Here is a 26,054-nt window from a genome sequence, read left to right on the forward strand (position 1 = left end):
TCATCAAGTAAAATTATTTATTTCAAAGACCCGTGTGCTGAAAGTTCTGCGCAGAAAATAAAACAATGCTAGGACTATGGTTCTGTGGCTTGTGATTTGGATGCTTTCTTCAGGCTGTTTCCATCCCTACAGTACATCAATGGGGATAAATTATGCCTTTCTACCATGGGTTTAACTGGATGCGATGCAATGGGAATGGAGTGGTGAAGCTGCTGTGGGAAGCAGCAATTAAATATATGATGATCAGAAAAAGACAACCATGTGCCATTCTGGCAATTTATTATTTTTTGTTTGCTTGTTTATAAAGGCTTTGCTGTTAGATAGTTAGGGTAGTGATAGTCTTCATTCTCCAGGGAGATTCTGCAAAAGTGTATGTATGCACACTGTGCTGTGTTTTGTATACAAATACCACAATTACTTTTCAGACTGTGTAAATGCAAAAACTTGTAGCAGAACACCAACTTTGATAGTCTGAGCTTTGTTACACATAAGCATTCTATATACATTCTTGAACCTTGCTATTGTTGAGCTTTCAGAGTGAATTTTAGAATGCCACAACTAAAGATTCTATGTCGCTTTGGAACCGTTAGTGAATTTTGCTCTCGTCTTTCTGTGCTGTTGCTTTTGTCCTCCATCTGCATGGATTTCTCATGTCATGCATGTCTTTTCCACTTGTAAGCTTTTCAGAATGTGGAAAACTGACTGTGAGAATTGGAAATCCTACTACATGAGGCTAGGCTATATTATCAAAACTTGGTGGGATGGAACCCTTGGTGGGATGGATATACTACGAGAAGAATATAATTTGTTCAAAAGAAAGAGAGCCAACAAAAGAGGAGGAATTGTATGTAAAAAAGTTACTATACCTGTACAGAAATATATGATACCACAGATGAAACTCTGTTTGAAAGTATTGGGGTGAATATTAAGGAAAAAAGAAATGACATTGCTATAGGTGTGCACTACAGACTTTGCACTACAGGCCAATGGAGGACTTTAACTCTGACATTAACTAGAAAACAAATTCTGCAGCAAGTGGAAGATCAAACAGCTTCCTGATGTGCATAGTTGACAACCTTGTCATACAAAAGGTAGAGGAAGGAACTAGAGAGTCAGCTATATTGGGCTTGATGCTTACTAATAAGAATGAAGTGGTTGAGAGAGCAGAAGTTCTAGCAATTTGAGAGAGAGTGACCATGTCATGCTAGCATTCATAATGCAGGCAAGTATAACTAAATAAAACCAGATCAGTATGCTAGATTTTAGAGAGATTACTTCAACCAACTAAGAGAAAGACTAGGAAGAATTCCATGGATAGAAATTCTAGAGGGAAATACAGTTTTTGCTTGAGAAACTTTGAAAATTGAGATAATAAAAGATCAAACAAAAAACTATACCACAAATAAAAAAACAAGAGGCATCTGATGAGAACAGTGTGGTTGCACAAAGAGCTCTCTGAAAGCTGAGGGACAAAAATGACAAGTGTAAAAATGGAAAGAGGGTCTTATAACTACAGCAGAATACTAGTAAATAGCCTGAATCTGCAAGGACAAAGAAAATAAATTTGCAACACATGCCAAAAATAACAACAACAGGCTCAGAATGAGCTAAGATTTGGAACAAATATCGAAAATAACAAAAAGAGGCTTCTTTGACATGTAAGGAGCAAGAGGAAAGTCAAGAAAATGATTGGTCCTCTAGTAGGAGAAGATGACATGCAGCAGAGAGAAGGTGGAACTGCTTAATTCCTTTTTTTTTTTTTTTTGCATTTGTCTTTACATAGAAGGAAAAAATATTCCAACCTATCAAAAGTAGCACCATGGAAAACCAAAGAGGAATTCAGGTCAAAATAGATAAGAACTCAGTTAAAAGACACCTAGTTCAGGTCTCCTAGACTGGATGGTTTATACTCCAAGGTACTAAAGAACTTGGCAGTTGTGATCTCAGCAGTGGTGGGATTCAAATATGTGAACAACCCCCGGTTCTCTGTGTGGATGCCACTTCCGGAAGTCCATGGTGGACCACCACTTAAGTTTGAGTCAGCAGTATTCTGCAGCTGTCAAAAAAACCAACACAGTTCTAAGCTGCATCAACAGAAGAATAGTATCAAGATGAAAGGAAGTGACAGTACTGCTGAAGTCATAGTTGGAATACTGCATTCAATTCTGGTCACAATTCAAAAAAATTATGAGAACTAGAAAGAGTGCTGAGAACAATAACAAATATGGTAATATATCTGAAAGCTAAATCCTACAAGAATGGCTAAAGGAACTTTGTTATTGTGGTTGTTAATTGCAAAGACGTGTCCAACCCATCGCGACCCCATGGACAACGTTCCGCCAGGTCTTCCTGTCCTCTACCATCTTCTGGAGTCCATTTAAGTTCACACCTACTGCTTCAGTGACTCCATCCAGCCATCTCATTCTCTGTCGTCCCCTTCTTCTATTGCCCTCAATCTTTCCCAGCATTAGGCCCTTCTCCAGTGAGTCCTTCCTTCTCATTAGGTGGCCAAAGTACTTGAGTTTCAACTTCAGGATCTGGCCTTCTAAAGAGCAGTCGGGGTTGATCTCTTCTAGGACTGACCGGTTTGAACGCCTTGCAGTCCAAGGGACTCGCAGGAGTCTTCTCCAGCACCATAGTTCAAAGGCCTCAATTCTTTGGCGCTCAGCCTTTCTTATGGTCCAACTTTCACAGCCAGACATTGCAACTGGGAAAACCATGGCCTGGACTATCCGCACTTTTGTTGGCAGGGTGATGTCTCTGCTTTTTAGTTTGCTGTCTAGATTTGTCATAGCTTTCCTCCCCAGGAGCAAGCGTCTTTTAATTTCTTGGCTGCAGTCCCCATCTGAGGTGATCTTGGAACCCAGGAAAATAAAATCTGTCACTACCTCCATTTCTTTCCCATCTATTTGCCAGGAATTGAGAGGGCCGGATGCTATGATTTTGATTTTCTTAATGTTGAGTTAAGAAAACCAAAATCATGGCATCCGGCCCTCTCAATTCCTGACAAATAGATGGGGAAGAAATGGAGGTAGTGACAGTTATGTTTATCTTAAAGAAGAAAGGCTGCAGGGAGACATAATAGCAGTCTTCTTATACTTGATGGGCTGCCACAGGGAAGAGGACATCAAGTTATTTGAGCCACAGTGGTGCAATGGTTAGAATGCAGTATTTCAGGCTAACTCTGCCCACAGCAGGAATTCAATCCAGACTGGCTCAAGGTTGACTCAGTCTCCCATCCTTCAGAGATCAGTAAATTGAGGAACCAGATTGTTGAGGGCAATATGTTAACTCTAAGCAATTAAAGAGTGCTGTAAAGCACTGTGAATCAGTATAGAAGTCTAAGTGCTATTGCTATTATTTTCCAATACACCTGAGGGTAGAATAAGAAGCAATGATTGGAAGTTTATTAGATGAAGATCCAATTTAGAAATAAAGAGGAATTTTCTGACAGCCAGAACTATTAAGCCATCAAATACTTGGCCTCCTAGAGTTGTGGGTATTTCACCCCTGCAGGTTTTCAAAAAAAGATTGGGCAACCATTTGTCCAAGATCACGTATCTGTATGAGGGAGTTGGATTGAATACCTCCAAGATCCCTTCCACCCTAGGATTCTATGATTCCATGGTAGATTATTGTAAGTGTTAAAAGTGTTTTTAAAACAATCTATTTAGCCAATTTTTCTGCAAGTTGGTTAGCTATAGAAATCTTCATGGACTGCCATCCTCTTTTATATCTGGCAATAGGATGAAAAACCAAAAGCTCATACCACATTTTTACTGTTTCCTATGGCAGGAACTTTAACACCTTTTCAGGTTTGTAAACAATGCAATAAACATTCCAAAATCTGGTGGAATGTTTCAAGTGGCATTGTTCTCAGCTCAAAACCTTTCAGTTTTATGCATCAGAAAATACCAAACAATTCACAGAGAGACCTTTGAGGGCCATAAAATCCGATACTCTGTTGGAGGCAATAAATTCAGAGTTAGAGGAACACTACAAAAAGCTGCTTACTCTTTGTTCCAATGTAGGAGTGTCCTAATTCTTTCAGTAATTGGTTCCCCCTAATGAAGTACTATATTTTTTCAAGATATTTCACTGAAATTTACATTTGTATTAGTGAAGCCCATTCAATTGTATTCTGCACTCTGTAGCAGCAAACTTCAGGTGTTTGCTCTTTTATGTGACAGTCTTCCAGAGTGAATATTTCCCCAAGCTGAACATACCTAATTTTATTCCACATTTTGTCATATAATTTGTTTCCATACCGTTGACCAGATTCATGGTCTAATTCAAATTTGTTTAAAATGTGGTACCAGTATTGGAAAAGGTCAGACGTGACTAGCTGTAGTAATTTGAAAGCTGTGCTTCTAATAATTATGTCCAAAAACCACATCTTTTTTTCTTCTAAATGTATCACATTTCTAATTAATGTCCAGTTTGTGTCGTTACAGTCCTGAGGTTCTTCCCATGTATTTGCCTCTGCACCTGTTGAATTTTATTTATTGCCTGATCTCATTTAATTTTATTAATTGTGTCTATTCTAAAAAGGGCACCTGGAATTTTATTCTGCCTTGGAGTGTGTTCTCCAATATATCATTGTACATTACCAACAATGCCTTCTACCTTATCTCCAAAAGAAAAATTCTTGCAGCACCCTGTTTAAATTCCTCTCCACTTAAATAAATAAAGCTAATTATATAAAAAGGTTTAGGATGCAACTAAAGCTTTTATTAGGGCTTACTTGTTTCAATATAATACTGAACTTAAGAAAAAGAGACAAGAGAAAACACAAAATATTTGGATGAGATAGAAAGAAAAGAAGAATTAAGGAAATTTCCAGGGAAGATAAGTAGTCTTCCCTGGAAGATAATCTGGGACATGTATATTCACCTTTATTCAGAAGATGAGTATCTCAAGAAATGAAAAAGTTACAACAACCACTATCTATATTACAATAAGAGAAATAGAACAATGTAAAGCACAAAAAACTGTGTGAATGAACCAGGAAAATGGATGCTGAAAAATGAAGGTTATTGAAGTTAGAAGGACACCGTCCTAGATTCTTGTTAGTTTTTATCTTTTATTTAAAACTCCTAATAAAAAATTATACAACAACAGAGAAAGCGAAACCTGTCTGTCCTACCATCTGTCTTTCAAGACAATCTAGACCCGTGGTGGTGAACCTATGGCATGCATGCCATTGGTGGCATGCAGAGCCCTCTCTGTGGGCACACGCACCGTCGCCCCAGTCCTAGGCCTTCAGTTTGGTTTTATAAAACCTTTTCGCTTTAGGCCTCTGCCGCAGTGTGCAAAAAGAAAAAGGTTCAATCCATCAATCAATTTCAACTTCTTGCGGGGGAAAAAAAAGATCTCGCAAAGTTGGAATTGATTGATTGAACTTTTTAGTCCCATCCAGTCTGCCATTACGACCGCAGTCATGGCCACCCAATGCACCATGCCCACCCGGCACATGAAGATACATAAATGGGTTTTGGATTGCGGTTTGGGCACTTGGTCTCTAAAAGGTTCACCATCACTGATCTAGACAGTCTATGTAAGCACAAACTGGTACAAACACTGCTAACCAAAACCAAGCCACTCAAATTCTTCTGGTACTGTAACAAAATTGTTAATTGAAAACCTAACTAGCAAGAAAACATAGCAATCAGAAACTAAGTGCATAGTATGATGATCCTAGATTTCAGTGCTTATGTGCTGATTATTTTCACAGCTCAAAGCCAGAGGTATCCAGAATGTCTTTTTTCCTTCTTCACCCCCAAGTCAACACAATTAAATATGTTATGACACATTTATTAAATGGGAACTGAGAGTGAAAGTGTATCCATTTTGCAAATGTTTAGTGCTATGTCCAAATGTCAAGCAAGGTTTCTAACATCTAATTAAGCCACTATCCATTAGACCTCAGATGGTAACTAGAAGCAGCTATGCAGCTAACTAGAGCCATAAGTTAATTCTTTCTTTTATGTTTGGATAAAGAAGAAAACAAAGTGAGCTGAGTCACATTCTTCTTATGTGTTGGTCCAAGTTTTTAAAGTGTGAATTTATCCTATTATAGCTGTGATGGCACAATGGTTAGAATGCAGTATTGCAGGCTAATTCTGCTGACTGCCAGCAGTTCGATTCTGACCAGCTCAAGGTTGACTCAGCCTTCCATCCTTCTGAGGTTGGTAAAATGAGCCAAATATGCTAACTCTGTAAACCGCCTAGGTAGGGCTGTAAAGCACTATGAAGCGGTATATAAGTCTAAGTGGTATTGCTATAAGTCTTATGCCTCTGATTTTGTGTTTTCTCAGTTCAAAACATAGGAAAGCTATATTACTAATTTTTATTGGCTATCAAAGTTACTGGTTACTGTTAGTCAGAAGGAGTTATATGTGGCAAGACAGTATCTGGGTTGTATAGATTGTTTCCTAAAGTAGATTTATACACAAAAGAATAACCTATATTATCACTTCAACAATTTGCTAGCTAGGTGGTTAGGGGTGTTGTGAGGTGTGAAAGATGAAAACTAGTGCAAATGAAGAAGAAACATGAACATCTGTACTACACCCATAATGGGCATCCAAAACTCTTAATAGATTTTGGATTAAACTTCTCTCACAAACACCAGATTGCTTATTTTGCCTTTTCTCTGCAAAATCTGGAACAAAATGAATCAGTACCACCTTCCTGCCACTACTAGAACCTTAATAAAAAAGAGTATTCCTATTTAATCAGCAAGCCAAAATTTAACGTTAAAAGCCCTGCTTATCTCTGCCACGAACTGTTTTAGAGGAAAACTCAGAATTCTAACAAGTTGTGTTTAAAACAAATACATCTTTTGAATGGCAAAAAAAATTCTCTTCCCATCAACTCCATTAGTCAGGATAAATGAATTGCATTAACTATAAAACAAACAAGTTTTTTTTTTTTCACAAGAGAGAAATAACGCAGAAGGTCCAGGCTATGTCATGCATTATCAGGAGAGCTCTAGGTAGAAACTAATTACAGTAACAGACACATCAGGAATAGCACATAATAAATTCAAATATTATAAATCAGCAGCAAAGGGCAAAAAGGAGAAAATGCTTAATATGCCCCAAATACGTTTGCTTAAAGTTTAACTTTACTTCCTTATTTAAAGTGTGTTTCTAGTGCTTTCTGTTAAAAGCATTTCAATACAGTATTGTATAGGTTTCAGGTTTGAAGATGCATAGTTGTGCACTTCATCTGAGGACACAGAGGTGGCTCTGCAGTTCCAGTCTAGAAGCACAGAGTCTAGCACAATGGGGACACTGGCATCTATTGTTGTAGTAACTGTGGGTATTATTCTGTGACACCACTAACAGTTTCTATCCGTGTCTGATTGGCAGTGCCTGTCTTCAAAGCCAATAGAGGTTTCATAGCACAGGCACTGAACTGTACCATTAGGATATAGAACTGATATTTTGAGAAGGCAAAATATTATATTGCCAGAAGGTTCACCATAACTTGATTAAAGTTTGTATATATTTATTTATCACATTTATATACTCACCTATTTCACCAGCAGTGGACTGTTCTATTGTTTTGATAATGTTGGATAAGCTTTGTTATCTTGCTCACCCTGAACTAAGAAGTCATAGAATTTTATTGATTTTAAAATTGAACATATTCTTATCATAAGACAACTTTTATAGCTGCTATGCCATATGCCAGTTCACATGCTTATAGGCTTTAAAAAGGCAAGTTAAAGCAAAGGTGTTTTATTTCTGATAACAGTGACACCAAGGAATCCGGCTAAAAAATAAGCCCTTTGGTTGAGAACTTAATATTTACCAAAGACCCTATACAATACTTCATTTCCGGGTGTAACATTTTTTTTTTTACCAAAAGCAGTTCTGAAAAGTCACATAAGTACTTAGAAAATGTGTTTTGGTGAGACAGAAAGCATCACAAATTACAGACTAGTACTTATATCCAGTATTCTGATAAGCTACTAAGCTTACAATCCTATTTATTTTCCTAAAGATAGGTTCTATTAAAAGTAATAGGCTCTAATTTTGGGTAAACTTACATAAGACTGTACCATAAAGCATTATTTTCCTACTTACTTTCATCTTTCTTTCTAATTAGGTGGCCTAAAAAAACAAACAAGGTAGTAACAAAATGCAGCTTCTCTTCAGGTCTCTCTGAATTTTGCTGAAGAGCTAATAATTATGATATAATTATTATAATTATATAATAATTATATTATAATTATAATAATTTGAAATAGAATAGCTTGGATCCAACTTTTCCATCTATTAGCAGGGATAGTCCTTGAAGTGCTAGATAATAAAGGCAATATTCAAGATTTCCCTGTTTATCACTGTAGCCTCAAGCACTACATGAGTATACTTCTCCAATATTTTGAATTTCAGGGAAATAGGTGGAATCACATTAGCCAGCTGAAAAGCAATAGGCCTTCATATCAATTTATACTCTGATAAGCCTGTAAAAGATTCCAATTAGAACAGTGGTTCTCAACCTTTCTAATGCCGCGACCCCATAATACAGTTCCCCATGTTGTGGTGACCCCCAACCACTTATACATCACTGGGTGCCAGGGGCGTAGTCAAAGAAAAGGGGGGGGGAAATGGTGGACAGCCTTGTTTGGCGACCCCCATGAAATGGCCGTTCGACCCCAAATGGGGTCCCGACCCACAGGTTGAGAACAACTGAATTAGAAGAACATTTGGAGAATTTATAAATGCTTATATTCTGTTGAATATAAACAGTCATGGATATGACCATCATGGACAAATCATTTCTGGAAATATTTATCACTCTTCTAATGGCAGAAAGGCTAGCTACTGACCATTAAAGTAATTTAATTAGAAGGGCATTTCTAGTTAATATGTGCAGTCTTATACATTCACCATGAATGTATAAGAAAACAAACTTAGATAATCCTCGACTTATGATCAATCACTTAGCAACCTTTTGAAGATAAGACAGACCCCCAAAAGCTACTTACAACCTGGTTTCAAAGTTACAGTGTTTGCAGCATCCCCATGGTCATTCACTCTTACGACCAACCATGGGGATGCTGCCGCATTCTCTCCCTGCCTATTTCCCCCACCCAACCCACCCTGCTGGGTTCCCACAAGACTTGAGTTTTCTTCCAATCCAGAAAGTCACCCAGGGGAGCCTCAAGCCGGTTGCAGAGCACAGGAAGTGGCTGCAGCTTGCAGGCTTGGGCCTGCTTCCCACCCAACCACTCAGCTACCAGGGATTTGCAGAACATGGCCTGCTCCTCAGCCAGCTCCAGGGCCCTTTCTACCTTTCTATTTTTTACAACTTCTGAGAGAGGCGCCTGACTTATAGAGGTTCAGCTTTTCTACAGAGGCAGCCTTATGGCAATCTTGTGTTATTTTGCAAGCAGGTGCTATTCTCGCAATCTTGTAGTGGGTTTCCTTAAGGGATGGCTGAGTAGATGGCTGGGGAGAAAGCCCAAAGCCTGCGGAAACCAGTGTGGGGGGAGGGAAGCAGGCCCAAGGTCTCCATGGATCCTAAGTGGCAGAAAATAGAGCATGGTGTGCCTCAGGAGTGGTGGAGGCCTCAGGAGGCCTGGGACAGGTGTGCTTGGACCTCTGCTAAGCATTTCCTATTTAAAGAACCCATGTTCCACTTACTGAAAGCATTGGGCATCAGTCACTAAGCAAAGCAATCATGTGGGTTCCTCACTTAATGACTGTCACAACTTGCAGCTGTAATAGGTAGGCTCCATTACAGTCCATATTCAAGGACTACCTGTAATGCAGGAACTAAATACAGACCAATAACTAATATGGAACATCAATTAAATTTTTAAAAATATAGTTTTGTTGTGCAAAACATGTGAAACTATGTGCGCTATATCAGGGCTATAAGTGATTTGCTATTGTAAATCACACATGTCTGATCTGTTTATCTTCTTTATTATTTTTACAAATAAGGTGGCAAATACTATGTTTCCTTGAAAATAAGACCCAACCGGAAAATAAGCCCTGGCATGATTTTTCAGGATGTTCGTAATATTAAGCCCCACCCAATTAAGATTGTCAAGTATATCCAACACACTTCCGTCTCCTACTTTCTCCACAACAACCTTATGAAGTGGATTGGGTTGAGGAAGAGTGACTAGCCCAAAGTTACCCAGCCGACTTTCATGACTAAAGCAGGACTTGAATTCCTAATCTCCCGCTTTCTGGCCTGATGCCTTAATCACTAGACCAACTGGTTAGAGGGAAATATGAGTAGAAGGAAAGAGAACGTAATTTAGATCTGAAATGAGTAACCTACTGATCCTTAAATGTTGAACCTTAAGTAGTGTGGCCAATGGAGGAAGATGTTGAGAGTTTTCATGAATCAATTTTATTCAAACAAATAAGAGAAGAAAAAAGACATTTGGGAACCATTGCTATGTCAAAGAATAGGTGAAGATAAACTGGAAGCTTCATGTCTGGTCAGAAAGTGGCTGAACTAGAGGAAGTTGAAAAAGCATTGCTATTTAATCCAAGAACAGCTGAGCATAATGTCACCCAGCTGAGAAGAATGTCTATTCTGACCTAGGGTTAGACGACGACAACAACAACAACAACAACAATAATAAAGTTGGAAGGGACCTTGGAGGTCATCTAGTCTAACCCCCTGCTCAGACAGCAAACCCTATATACCATTTCAGTGTTGGAGCATTCACAGCTTCTGGAGGCAGAAACAACCTGAAACTGAAAAAAAAAGTGCCTGTTCATTGACAGTCAACAGCAGACATTATAAGGCAACTCACAAAGGAAAAAAAAAAAGAACTGTCAGACTTCCTGAAATTACTCAAATTTAAACAAGCAGGAACCATACAAGGGAAGCAAAATTACTCGTTGTAAATACATCTCAAACACACAGGTGCATTGCTAGAATTCAATAGTCATAAATTCTTATTCCTGGCCTATATTATCTCAGCATTCAGAAACTGAATGTCTGTTCTGTTTATGATCCTGATTTACATCTTAGCTTCTATTTTCCTTGATTCCTGAATCTGATTTCCTGTCTTCTGATCCCTGCTTATTTGCTAATTTTTCTGTAGGCTCCTATTGTTTTTTGAGGATAAAAGTGCAGCCCTAGAAAAACCACATATTTCTCTTTCTTGATTTAGTCTAAGTTTTTGATCTGACAAATCACATCCCAGTTATAGATGAAAGCTTATCCGAAGTTGTCAATTCCTATCTTGTTTTTAAAGTTCAAAGTAGATGGATAAGGCAGGAATATCAACAACATAGTCCAACAGTATATTTTTGTAAATATACATGGTTTCCATTAATTCAGTGAAATAACGGAGATTACTCCTGTATTGGTATTACAAGCTCCAGAATAGATTTTGAGTGTGTGCAGATAATGTAGGATGAAAAACAAAATAATAGAGTTGGAAGGGACTTTGGAGGTCTTCTATTCCAAACCTCTGCTCAAGTAGGAAATGCTATAACATTTCAGACAAATGGTTGCCCTATCTCTTTTAAAAATCTCCAGTGATGGAGCATCTGCAACTTCTGGATGCAACTCATTCCACTGGTTTATTGTTCTCACTGTCAGGAAATTTCTTCTTAATTCTAGATTGTTTTTGTCCTTGATTAGTTTCCATCCATTGCTTCTTGTCCTGTTTTCAGGTACTTCAGATAACAGATGGACTCCCTCTTTCTTATGGCAGCACCTCAAATATTGGAACGCTGCTATCACGTCATTCGTAGTCCTTCTTTTCATTAAACTAGACATAGCCAATTCCTACAACCGTTCTTCATATGTTTCAGCCTCCAGTTCCCTAATCATCTTTGTTGTTCTTCTCTGTACCTTTTCAACATCTTTTTTATAACATAAAATAAAGCGAAGGAAAGCTCTGCTGCACAAGTAGACATTTATTCTCCATATTATATTGGATTTCATCCTAAGTGGCTTGTAAATCATGTTTGACTTGATGACTTCATATATTATGTATATACAACTGGACATATCACAAGCAAGATTGTTAACTGCTGCAAAATATGGAGATTGATTGGGAGCATGTGTAAATTTTAAAAAAACATAATAGCAACACATTTGCAGGTTTGCATCTTACAAAATTCTCAAGAAGGATTATTGGGGAGTTGAATCATGGCTGACATGAAACCATGGTTGTTAGATGATTACCCTTTCTAATGAGGCAGAGGATATGAATTGATTTGCTTAGAGTTAATTAGAATAAAACTTTAAAATGAATATCAATACTACTAAATAAACAGATAGCCCTTGCTTAATGACCGGTAGCTTAACAACCATTAGTAGTTAAGACAGATCCCCCTAGAAGATTTCAAAGTTCTGATGCTTGCACACACACACACACACACACACACACACACAATCAGATGATGGCGTTTTGGGCACTTGGCAACTGGCTCATTTTCATGACAGTTTGCCATTTCCCCCAGTCATGTGACTATGATTTTCTATGTTTTTTACCAATTTCTGGCATTTGCTTTCGATTTCCAGCAAAAAAAACACCCATTAACTAAAATTGATTTACACAACAACCATGACGTTCACTTAATGACTATGGCATTCACTTAACAACTGCATCACAAAAGATTGTAAAATTGGACATGGACACATGGTGATTTGACTAATGGATGAAATTCTGGGTTCAATTAGTCGTAAGTTGGGGACTACCTGTAGTTCTGAAAGGCTTCATGAACAGTAACTTAACTGTACATTGACACTAAGATAGGTGGATTTATTTATGCCAACACAGCTTTTCCTGTGTATGTTATAAGAAATAGTTCTGGACATTAGAGGGAGAATGTATTGAAGAGGCTATGTCCTATTCATAGTACTTACAACCACTAATATGAATAATGAAATTTTAAAAAGTGATATGTTGTCCCACTTCCAAGATCTTTGTTATACATTTGATAACAGACTGCTTAGATTACATTTTGACACTGCTTTTTGTACAGAAGTCTATTTCAGAATTTAAGAATGCCAGAAGAAATTTATGGATATCCTTCACCTAAGACAACACAGTGTTTTCTAACAGTAATTAGAGATAGAAAAGGGGAACACTGATCTAAGTATTGTTGATTACCTTGAAGAATATCCAATTAGTTTTCCTCACTTATTTGCTAAAAGACATCATTACAAAACCTCTTTGTGTTCATTTACTGTGTCCTTTCAATACTTAGAACTCAGCAGGGTAACTTCAGAGATGATGACCTACAAAAATAAATGAGGATTGCTTTGTTTGGATTTTCTAATAAAAAAGATAAATCTAATTTGAAGAATAATATTTCTATTTTACATATTAACAGAAGGAGCATTCTGTCCATTGTCATTCTGAAGATTGGAGACTAGGTGTTGGAAACATCCAGAAGGACTTATTGCTAATCAATGAGTTGAACATTATTGTAAACAATGACATTTCTTTTAAAATTCATAGCAACATTTTTATGCCTATGGGTTTTCTGTTTTTTTAACTTCCATGAGGGAGGGTTTCCCCCCCCCTTTTATTACACTTGGAACTGTGGTAGTCCTACATTGTGACTTACTTTTTTTTTCAAGTGCTTCATACATGAAAACAGCAGGAAAATATTGTTACTCAATACCACCAACATATTGCTGACATTGGCTATACAATCAGGTCTGTGGGTATCACAAAAAGAGGTTTAGGGTCTACAACCAGCCCTTGGGCCACAAGATGCCCATTGTTAATATAAGGCTTGCCAAGTAATGAGATTTTAATTCACAAAGTAATATAAAGGACGAATACATCAATCACAACTCCTAAACTAATCCTATTAGGAGATAGGTTATGAAATTCTTTGTTGGCATATGATACATTAATGAGCTCTCTTTGAAATAATCCCATCTCCAAAACAGAGCAAAAATTACATTTTGCAGCCTGATTATTATGTCACTCAAACACCTCTACTTGATATTAATTGCTTGTGTTTTTTTAAAAAATGACAGTAATAGATTGTCAGATGGGGGAAGGAGAGATCCAGAATGAGACCTTTCAAACAGAGTGAGGCCAATATATATATATATATATATATATATATATATATATATATATATATATATATATATATATATATATATATATACATACATATTTAAAAAGGATGCAATCCTTTTTAAATATGGGGATTTAAATATAGGATAAAATTAATTATGCTTTAAAACAAAATTCTACAAATATTTATTGTCATTAGTCATTAGTCTCACCCAGATCCTTTTATTTGGAAAGGGACTAGGAAAAAGACAGAGGTAAATCATGACTGTCATAAAAATACATTCACCAGCATAAAACCCTTTCTTATTGATCTCATCAATACCGTCCATGCTTAAATATCCTCTAGTCTTTAATATTGTTATATGAAAGTGTACAATGAAGTACATATATACAAAGATACAAGTACATGTACATGTATCATGCAGCCATTCTCTGTAATTCAACCATCTGTTTCTAGTAGAATTTTCTGAAATAGCAGAAAAAGGCAGATATTTCATCTGCCAAAGAAATAAACCCTACTAACATTGAACATTCTATGTTGTTGAAACATATAGTCTACACAGAATCTCATCAGAAAAGTATGGATGATAACACTGTGTCTTCACAAGAATCCAAATAACAGATTAAAGATTGGCTGAAATCTGTGTAAAGGATCACAAACTTTAATTCTAGATTTTGGCAGCAAAGTTTTATTCCAAACACATTAGCAAACAGGGACTGTGAAGATGATTTCTATTTCACTGCTGTAATGTATTGGTCACAACTGTTTTGAATCACTTGCTTAATGTCTAATCACTTGTTTGAATATCTGACCTAGATTCTGTTGTTATGTAAGGGCTGCTGTTACTTAAGCCAGATTTGCTATCTCCAGGCTGGTAATTAGGTTTTGGGTGGGAAACTGTTACTTTAAACCTATTGGCTGCCTCTGCTTCTGTTCAGAGTTAAATAAACTTGTTGCTGTTTCAACACTCGTCTTGCTTAATGCCTTCAAGAACTGAATACTTAACAACTGCAATCCCTAAATATACCCAGAGATCTGGACTTTTCAGAAAATGGAATGGGACAATTTGATGCGGGCAGCTCGCCACAAGTTGCCTCTGCCAACTCACTGCCACCAGGTCATTGCAGGACAATATTCATTCACAAAGAATTTCATAACATGTCTCCTGATAGGATTAACTCAGGAGTTGTGACTGATATCCCATTTTCATACCCCCTGCCACTTCAGGCCATGTGGTGGTGACAACGTTCAGGCAGTCGAGGGGCGGGGGCAGTGGGGAGGGCAGGTGACAGGGAGGTAGTGACAGCCAGGCAAATTCCATTTTCACACCCCCACCTGCTGCAGCTGTGAGCAATATGGCTGATCCTGCCATCTTCTGGTGCTCAAACCAATGGAAAACCACTGTCCTGCAGTCTCTTCATGAGGACCAGTCATCTAAGGAATATGTGGACAATATCCTGTCCTCTTCTTATCCAGACAACATCCGCAGAACCAGCCTATTCACTGGTTCCTTGATCTTTGCCACATTTGTCATATCTGCCTTCATGGAAACACTTTGGTTCACCATTCCTTCCCTGGAAGTCCCAAAAGTTATTATTTCTGAAACACAATACATATCAAGTCTCTTTACTGACTCTTACTGTATGAGAAGAAAGGATGGTGTAACAGGAATTCTGGCAACTGAATTATTTATTTCCCTTCTACAACTAATATATCCCTGAAATAATTTATGGCAGAGACTTATTTAGTTTCTTTCTAGCTGCCTCCTTGTAAACTTCACTGATAAGAGAGGGGCTTGCAACTGATTGTTTGCACAATGGTCCCCTGAAACTTTTATCAGTCTGGGAACCAACCATTACAGCAACACCTTCTCTTCCTACTACATGTTATTTTATGAAATCTTTCTCCAGTCTGCTGCATACTTTAATGTGCTACACATCAGACAGGCTGATCAATATTGTAGTTGAAATCCCCTCTATCTAGAGGGCATCAAGTGGGAAGAGATAGTTCTGTGTCATGAGATCTATGACCACATCAGCAATCAGCTGCATTAATCTTGTGGTACCAAACTTTACTTTCACAATGAGTACACAATCAGACATTCACTTATCTACTATGAATGAGTTAGTCAAGATCAATTTTCCTTAGGCTACCTATCAAACAGTGCTCTATTCATATTCAATACATCCAAAGAACAGCCCTTTATAGCTGCTGGGATCCACAGCTCTGCACAAGCAAACATACACTGGAGTCCCTTTCTCACCAAAGGAAGCAGATCCATCTAGCATTGGGAAAGAAAACTAGAAGGAGAGATGACCTTAACTGCAGCCCATGTTCTTATTTAAAGTAAACGATTTACTTTATCATCAACACTTGGCTTCCAGCCCTTTTCTAGTTCATTTTCGCATTTTGCCCATCCAAAGATGAAACCCCCTTAGGTGATACAACTTGCTTGAAAATGGCATTGCCTGTCATTTCCTACCACTTTGCAGGCAGCAGGGTCTTAACTGGTTACAGCAGGGTATGACACTCCAAATGCATCTGTGCCTTGCCTTTTCATCTGTGCTGCTCTCCTATAATTACTGACTTTCCCCTTTTTGCTGCAATTATCTCTTCTCCCCCATCCCTTAATGATCAGCTGTGGAATTAAGCCGATTTTCTCACTCTTCCCTTGTTGCCATGACAACTGGCCTGCACCTGCCACTGGATGAACAGTGGCACTTTTGGATGGGGAAAAAAATAACCACAATGGGAACAGTTTATGGATTCTTTCTATAACTAAAGGGGGGGATAGAGTAAAGTTGCAAAGCAACTGTGATGGGGGATGGGAACAGTCTCAGATAGAGAAGAGATGAAATAACTGTCTGAAAATGTACAAAGGAAGTTTATGCAGCACTTGGAGAAACAAAAATTCTCCTTTCTTTTTAATCCACAGTTGGCTACGCAATTTCCAAGGAGCACATCCTGAATGTACAGGACAACTTGGAATGATGGAAACAAGTTCTGAAAGAGTAACATGTAGGTGTTTTTTAAAAGAGTCTGATCACACCAAATTGTCACATTTACAGTATATTTCACTTCTCTTCTATATATGAGGGCAATTTGGAAATAAACCTCCCTTTGGTTATCAATGACAGACATTCGCAGATACAGAACTTTTATTATACACATTAGAAAACTAGAATATTACATTACTCTTCAACATAATCACCATTCAAATTGAGGCACTTGTCATAATGTCTTACAATGTTTAAAATTCCTTAGAAGTAGTTGCTTGGCGCCAAATCTGGGCTATAGGGGTTTTGATCTAAAGCATCCCAACGGAAGTGCTTCAGAAGTTCTTGGGTGCATCTAGTGATATGCAGGAGAGCATTATAGTGAACCAACACTATACAGGAAGTGGTGCCATAAAAAACCCCGCCAAATGTGAATATGCCAAAGGAGTACTGCTAATGAAGTTAATGGTGTGTGGTTCAACCATCAGTTCAGAAGTCTACTGTGAAACATTATGAAAACTCAGCCGAGCCATCCATAACAAGTGTCGAGGCAGGCTGATTTGCGGTGTGGTGTTGGTTCACGACAATGCTCACCTGCACACCACTAGACGCACCCAAGAACTTTTAAAGCAGTTTCATTGGGATGTTTTTGATCACCACCACCCCACATAGCCCAGATTTGGCACCGAGCGGCAACTACTAAGGAATTTCAAACCTTGTAAGACGTTATGACAAGTTCCTCAATTTGAATGGCGACTATGTCGAAAGGTAATGGAATGTTGCAGTTTTCTATTGTGTATAATAAAAGTTCTGTATCTGCAAGTGTCTGTCATTGATAACCAAACAGAGGTTTATTTCTGAATTACCCTCATAACTTCATTGCTAAGTATAAAAACAACAAACAGAGAACCACAATGGCAGTGCCTGATAAGAATTATTTAAATCATAGTTTGATTAAAAACAGCAACAGAATTATGGCCCGCTCATAAGGAAAACCTCCACCAACTTCTAGAAAGTTGTTGGTAGGGAGGTGAGATGGGCTAGCCTCATAAAGGAATTTCAAAGTATAGGAAGAGTTCCCTCTCTCACTTCTTTTGTCCTTGAAGCTCTCCAAATTTTCATTTCCAACCCACAGGGATAATTTTCTTGGTGTTACCATAATATTAATCCTAATAATATATATCAATGTTTGGTGCAATGCAAATATAATGATTAAGAGGGAACAAATACCTCACACTTCAATTTGCCTATCAGCAGACGCTGCAGAAATCTCCCTTGGTGTCTTACCCCAGCTATTTATTTTCTTTAAGATAGTTTCATTAAAGAAAGGGAGGGAGGGAGGGAGCGAGGGAGGGAGCAAGCAAGCAAGCAGGAGCAATAAAATAAAAGGATATACATCATATGCATTCAGAAGAGAAATCATAAATAATAAACAGAAAAGCCTAAATTGGCTCAATTGGCTTCAGTAAATTCTGAACACTATCAGGGGGAGCCATAGAGATCTGGAGAAGGGGTGCTGTATCAGAGGGCATGTTTCTACCTCCTGATAGACGGTATTGTTTGATCAAAGGGATCTAAGGTGCATCTGCTTTGTCCAGTCTTACTAGATGGGCAGAAACTATCAGAGAGGAATTAACCAGTATCTTGAATTGCATGTAGCAGCTGGCTAGCCAATCAGCAGAATGGGACCTTTAGCCTTCCACCATTGGCCATGTCCACTTCACCTCCAGTCACCAACCTCAGCCCATTCCCAGCCAGCTTTTCTCCTCTGCTGGTCCTCACCATTCACCCAGACCCCCTTTGTCCTGGGTGTTTTCCTCCACAGGACAAGAAGCCACCAGCCAATTGGGTGGCAGGCAATAACAATGGTGCTGGGGATAGTGAGGGGGCTGTGAAGGGGATGTGATTGTGACAGGTTATGGGAAAGAGCAAGATCTGGGGGGTTGGCATGCAAATGCTGCTTGTGCATTGCTGCTTTGGGTACCTGGGGAGGCGGCAGGCCATCAATGCTTGCATGCAGCTGCTGGAGATGCTGGGGTGGCAGCAGGCCATTGGCAGTGAGCATGGCTGCTGGGGGTGACCCGGGTGAATGGGCCAGCCAAAGGACAAGGGGCAGAGGGCCAGAGGGCCATTGCCCAGGGAGAATGGTTAGGGGAGGGCCAGCAGAGGAGGAAAGCTGGCTGAGGATGGGCTGAGGCAGGTGACTGGAGGTGAAGTGGACTCGGTCAATGGTGGGAGTCTAAAGGTCCCATTCTGTTGGTTGGCTAATTGCTTGCTGCATACAATTCAAGATACTGGTTAATTCCTCTCTGATAGCTTCTGCCCATCTAGTAAGACTGGACAGAGTGGATGCACCTTAGGTCCCTCTATCATATAATACCATCTATCAGGAGGTAGAAACATGCCCTCTAAAACAGCACCCCTTCTCCAGATCTCTATGGCTCCCCCTGATGATGTTCAGGAATTTACTGAAGCCAATTGAGCCAATTTAGGCTTTTCTATTTATTATTTATGATTTCTCTTCTGAATGCGTAAGATGTATATCCTTTTATTTTATTGCTCCTGCTTTTAAGGAGTAAGCTTGTTTGGAGTGAGCAACTGTATTTCATTACTACTAGGTGAGATGCACAGCAAACAAGTCAAATAAATAAATAATTATTATTAATAAAATAAAAATAGTGAAATAAATTCTGTCTTATTCAATACTCTTAATGTTTTAGGATTTTAGTTGGAAAATAGGTTCACTTCATAAGATAGCACATTTGTTTTATATTTTGTATTCTGTAGAACTAACATTACGTTTTATGGCAACCAGAAGAAAGCATACATAGCACTACTACATTCTCAACTTAAGGGAGAAAATCAAGACCTGCTGACTTTGTGGCAAGTACTGTAGATGCTGTCAACTCCTAAATTCCAAATGCATTCAGCCATAGTGTCCCATGAGATGACAATAAACCTGACTGATTCTTTTCCCTGCTATTATGAAGTATCCCCAGAATAGCATCAATTTAATCTGAGACAATAAAGCCCTCCTTGCAATACAATATAAATCACTACTAGAATGAAGTATCTCAGAAACCAAAAAAGGTCACATAAAAGAAGTCACTTAATCCTCCTCTAAGATAAAAAGAGACTCTTTTTCTGTAGTTCTTTCTTATAATTGTTTGCATATCATGTTGAAAACATCATCCTATCTCATTTGCAAGAAATCTGTATTTACTTCAACCACCATTGGAGAATAATAATGTCTGCCCCAGATGGCTCCATGATCATATAGATAATGTGAACAAAGTGTTTTAAATGTGCAGTAAGAATATAATTTGGACCATGCCCTTCACAAACCTGACTGATATTTTGCTGAGTAGAGAAAAAACCCTTAATCCATTTCTAACTTTCCAAGATCAAAAACCTGTTTAGTTTTTTGCTGTTTATCTTGGATTATTTAAATTCTTAAACTTATGATTATTATTTTTTTCAGGATTGAAGGTAGACTCACCCAGCATTTTCAAACTTATCATTCTGAAGGTCTCCAATAGCTTAGAAGTAGTTAATGAAAAATTTCTGAATGAAATTCATTCAGAAAAGTTTGCAAAATTAGTGTCCTTTAAAAGTCTCCACTGCAGTTGCAAACAAGATAGCTAATCCTGTTGTTTCTCAGCACTCAAACCCGCAGAAAAGCACAGTCCTATGGTGTCCTCATTAGAAACAGCTACCTACAGCACATGAGGACAATCTCCCATCCTCTCCTTTCTTTTTTCTCTTTGAAGAAGTTTCACTTCTCATCCAAGAAGCTTCTTCAGCTCAGATTGGATGGTGGGGAATGGAAGGGTTTATACCAGTATGGGATTCAAATATGTGAACGACTGGTTCTCTGTGTGGATGCTGCTTCTGGAAGTTCATTCTGGACCTGGGCAACAAAAGATTAGCTACCAGTTCTGCCGAAGTGGTGCAGACTGACTGAATCCCATCACTGATTTATATTCCTGTCTGAAGGGGAGGGATATGACATCATCTATCTTCAGTCTACAACACAGTCCTTTCAACAGTTCCAAGAAGGCTCCACAGCCATTTGCACTACACAGGTGACCCTGATGATACAGATAAGCCTCCAGGTGGCATCAACGACTCTCTAAAAGAATGCTAATGACCAGCTGTCTGCAAGGAGTATAAATCCTTCTATTCCTCACCATCCAGTCAGAACTGAAGAAGCTTCTTGGATGAGAAGGAAACATCTTCAAAGAGAAAAAAGAAAGTCCAGTTGCCTTGTGAAAAAGCACCTTTGGGACAACCATGACCTAGATGACAAAGAATCTCCATAGACATCTCCCATCCTCTCCTATCTGGAGAAGTTACAAGGAACAGGTCTACCTAGAACTAAGGAGAAACTTCCTGACAGTTAGAACAATTAACCAGTGGAACAACCTGCTTCCAGAATTGGTGAATGCTCCAACCCTGGAAGTTTTAAAGAAGAAACTGGACAGCCATTTGTCTGAAAAGGTATAGGTTTTGCTGCTTGAGCAGGAGGTTGGACTATATGACCTCCAAGGTCCCTTCCAACTTTATTATTATTATTATTACTATTATTACTATTATTATTATTACTATTATTATTACTATTATTACTATTACTCCTCACTGGTTCCCTGGTCTTTGCCCCAATTATCTTCAGTTCAATATACCTATCCCAGAAGTGAAATTATGGGGATTTCTAATTGATGAAATTTCCAGCCAAGTGATAGATTCCAGTTGACTTTAATTGATCTTATTGAATTTAATACTCAATCAGAAACCAACAGGAAATGCCAGATTTCAAAGAGGGGGAGGAGAAGCAGAAAGAGGATGAGGAAGAGGAGGGCAGTGACAGAAACAGTTTTTTCTATACATTGCCACAAAAACATTGGGAGTCAAAGTTAAGAAATAAAATAAGAAACATCGGCCTCTGTAAGACTTCTTAAGATTTCTATTTTAACTTTTATAATCTCACAACATCTCCCAAATTGGAGGTGGGGTGAGAGAATGGCACACTGAAGCCACAGGATACAATTTTCTTCCTCTTTCTAAAGATTTCCAGTGTAGGTATTGGTCTTGTCAAAGGTGGTATGATTAGATCAGCACTTCTCTTCCCAATATAGATGCTAGAGGCAATGCAACAAAAGAGATATCGAAGAAAGTGATCAATAGATTACTGGCTGAAGAGTTTTTACCAAAATAATTGGAAAAAAACTTTTCCAATGGGCTTATATAACATTATGCCTCTCCTAAAATACAATATTTCTGCCTTGCTCCAATAGCAGAATTGGAAAACTGCTGCAGAAGATACCATGCATTCAATTAGAAGAAATTTGACAATGCTGAATAATTCTAAAGTTGAATAGAAAATGGCAAGCTAAAGGATCTTTGGGTTACCAGCACAAATGTTGCTAACCTAAGAAAAATTAAATACAAGCAATTTCAGATGCCATTTTGGTGCCTTTTTCTCTTTTTTAATATTAGGGTATCATACAATTGTAATGGCTGTTGCAATTCCGCAGGTTAAAAATTAGTAAATTATTCACCATTCCCTTCAAATGATTATACAAATATCAATCACGACTTATTAAATAGCACCAGCAGCATTTAAATCCACGGATTTTTCAAATAATATTGAAATCCTTTTGAGGAGGTCTAGTAATAATTACTTTGACACCTCTATGAATTAAAAACATTGCATAAAAAATAAAATAATAATAATAGCAGCTATTATTAGTCAAATGCTGTGTGATCAGAATAGTTCCTACAAAGGTCATTTCTTAAGTTTAACTAAACTGAGCCATTGCATGTATCAAAAAATATCTGAGTAAATGTTAACTATATCCCTCTCCTCCTCTGTTTCCCATAACCAAGAGGAAAATGAATTTTCTTCAATCAGGCAGTCCACTGATGCATCCCATCTGGCATAGGGGCAGTAGAATGGCTAAAGTTTACTTTTGCATAATGAGATTAGCAAAACTTGGTATATTGTTGGAATACATCATGGCTTTTTAAAATGGAAACATATTGTAGCTTCCTGTCTTCCCCTCCTGCAAAAGAGAATAATGCATTTCAGTAAATAATGCACAGTTTCAGTAAATATATGTTCTCCAATCTCAGCAGTAATCAGTCATTATTCTAACATTCAAAGCCAAGAAGATATATGAACCATAGTGCTTCCACAAGTCTTAAAGTAATCCAAAATGAGTTTGTAGATATAAGAGATAATACAAGTACTCACAAAGTGGCTGTTTTCTGAGAGAAAAATCTGCTTGGCAACATACTGGAACTTACAAAACATTTTTTTTTTGAGATCCAAGTTATTATATGTTGAATATTTAGGTACTGATGCTGCTTAAGGTATGCTTCTAGTCTAAAAGGTAGTTCTACTTACAACAGCATAAAGAAAGCAAAATGGCTCTGCTTTGAAAGATACTCTTTTTTTTCACATGACAGAGTATTTTAAAAATTATCTCAAAGAAAATGATAACATAGTTCCTTTTTAACTTCTGCCCTTCATGAGTAAATAATCAAAAAGATTAATGAAAAATTTTATGACTTGGTCAGTTAATACTACAATATTATTACCAAGCCAGTATTCTATGCTCAGCTATACACATAATGGAAGCACTACATTGTTAATATGAATTATCCTGCATATTGCTGAGACATAAGTTCCTCACTCATATGATAAATGGGGGTTGATTTCCAACACTGCTATAGTGGCAGCTAAAGACATCTTGTACTATACTTGCAGACAGAAAAGTTCCGATATGTTGAAGGAAATGTTTTTCACTCCAATTAGCAAGAACAATATATTAAAATGTAACATTGCATAAAGGTAAAGTAAGTACCAAAGTAAATTTTGCCTTATTAACTTTCTAGATTTTTGTTTTATGAGTATCAACAGGCCTGTCAATTAAGTGACTTTTGTGGATGTAGTTACAACCTAGAGCCGGGGTGTCAAACTTGCATGTGATGTGATGTGATGTGACATATCGCAATTTTTTTCCATGCCAGCAATGGGGTGGGTACAGTTTTGGCATTACGCATTTGGCCCATGGGCTGGCAGTTTGACATCCCTGACCAAGAGCTCAAAGCTCCTCATCAACGGTGTCAAGGTAATGATTTAGAAGCTAACCACCTGATTTAATGTATGATGTAATGTTGGGAATGACTCAGCAAGGTCTATGTCTCTTTAAGAGCAAGCAGGGTCTGTATCTCTTTAAGAGCCTTGTATAAAAGGGAAGGCTCCGCAGATGTGTTCTCTCTCTTTTGTTTCCTGCTGTAACTGCTGTTGGAGACTGTTGTATTAACACGTGTATGTATATTGTTCCTGGTGTATGATATTGTAGATAGTCTAAGATAAACCACCATTTAATATAGACCATTGTTTACTGTGTTTACTTCTGGGTTATCTCAGCGCAATAAGACTGTGCATGCTCTGACAAGTGGCTACTATGCAAAGTTAGCAGCCATGGGACAAGAGGATCCATTTTTTGTGTGATTTAATAACTGATTATCAAAACAACAAAAAAAGAGTAAGACTAAATGGGCAGTTTTTCAATGGAGAGAAGTAAAAAGTGGAGTCTCTCAAGATATCCTTTTGTGACTTTTGTTTTCTAATTATCTTAACTGACAATGGAGAGAAACTATTAACTGGTCAATTCAGTATGGCAAAAACCACAAGTGGTTATGAAGAGCTGAAGAAAGGTGTCTTTAAACAAGGTAAATGGTCAATCAAATGGTTAATGAGGTCTAACTTACATAAGTGTAAAGTGAGGGACATTGGAGAGAAAAATAACTTCATGTATTTCAGCATTATCTCCAACAAAGCAAGAAAAAGACATTAGGATCATAGAGGAGAGTGATGGGAGCAGGAAGATAGGGGAATCATGGGAGCAAGAGAAAGGGCCTCTTTGAGTAACTGTTTTCTGTAACAAGAAGGACCTTTGATTAATGTATCTGGTTCTTTGAAGTATTCTTTGAGGAATGTGGAGCTCTGATAAGTTTAGGCTAGCTAAAGGCAGAAACTGCAGAAAAAGTTGAATTTTAACAACCTGAAAACTCATTATAATGTAAAACCACACCTCCTGAATATTCAGTCTTAACAAGATTATGCTCAGAATATTGTGGGATGCTATGAACTGTTACATGGTGGGCATGCTCTCTAGATGCTTGATGACTCAAGTAATACTGGCCAATTGAAGAACACATTCTAAACCCAAAATGTTTGAACTGCATATAACGTGATTTTTCCCCTTTCTAAGGCTTTTCTCACCTTGTACCTGTGGAAGACCTATCTTCTTACTTATGCATAATTAAAAAAATATCTTTTTGGCTTGGATCCTACTTTGGCACAGACACACTGGGCTAAGAACCTTACCATGATTTATGGCTAACAATAGCTCTATTTAGATATTGTTTAGGTTTGTGCCATCTTTGACAAAGGGAAATTCCACATTCCTAATATGCTAGAACATACTAGGAAAAAAATTGAAAATACATTTGCTAGCATTATGATTCTCTATACCAGTGTTGGCAAATTTAAGATGTGTGGATTTCAACTCCCAGAATTCCCCAATCCATACAACTTAAAATTGTCAAGGTTAGAAAGATGTTCTATACAGATCAATGTATGTCTCTACCTAGAATATTTTGCACAGCTCTCATAATCACATCTGGAAAATAATATAAAAGACCTGGAAAAAGTAGGTTAACCAAAACAACTTCCTTATGATGAACTAGAGACCATTTGGCAGCCAGAAAAAGAAAGCATGGATGGATAAAGTAGAGAAGAGAAACTTTACAAACAGAAATCATACAATGAGGCTAATTGTCAAATGCCACACAGCTGGGCAAAATCAAATGTGATGATAGATACCCTTCCCCTCTCTATACATATGTAACCTGCCTTTACTACCAAATCTCTTAGATGCCTCCCAAACATATGAACTCCTTAATTCCCTTAATTAGCCTCATTGTATGATTTTCTGTTTGTAAAGTT

This window comes from Crotalus tigris, unplaced genomic scaffold, assembly GCF_016545835.1.
Source record: "Crotalus tigris isolate CLP2741 ecotype Arizona unplaced genomic scaffold, ASM1654583v1 scf7180000019968.627227, whole genome shotgun sequence".
NCBI classification, from domain to species: Eukaryota; Metazoa; Chordata; class Lepidosauria; order Squamata; family Viperidae; genus Crotalus; species Crotalus tigris.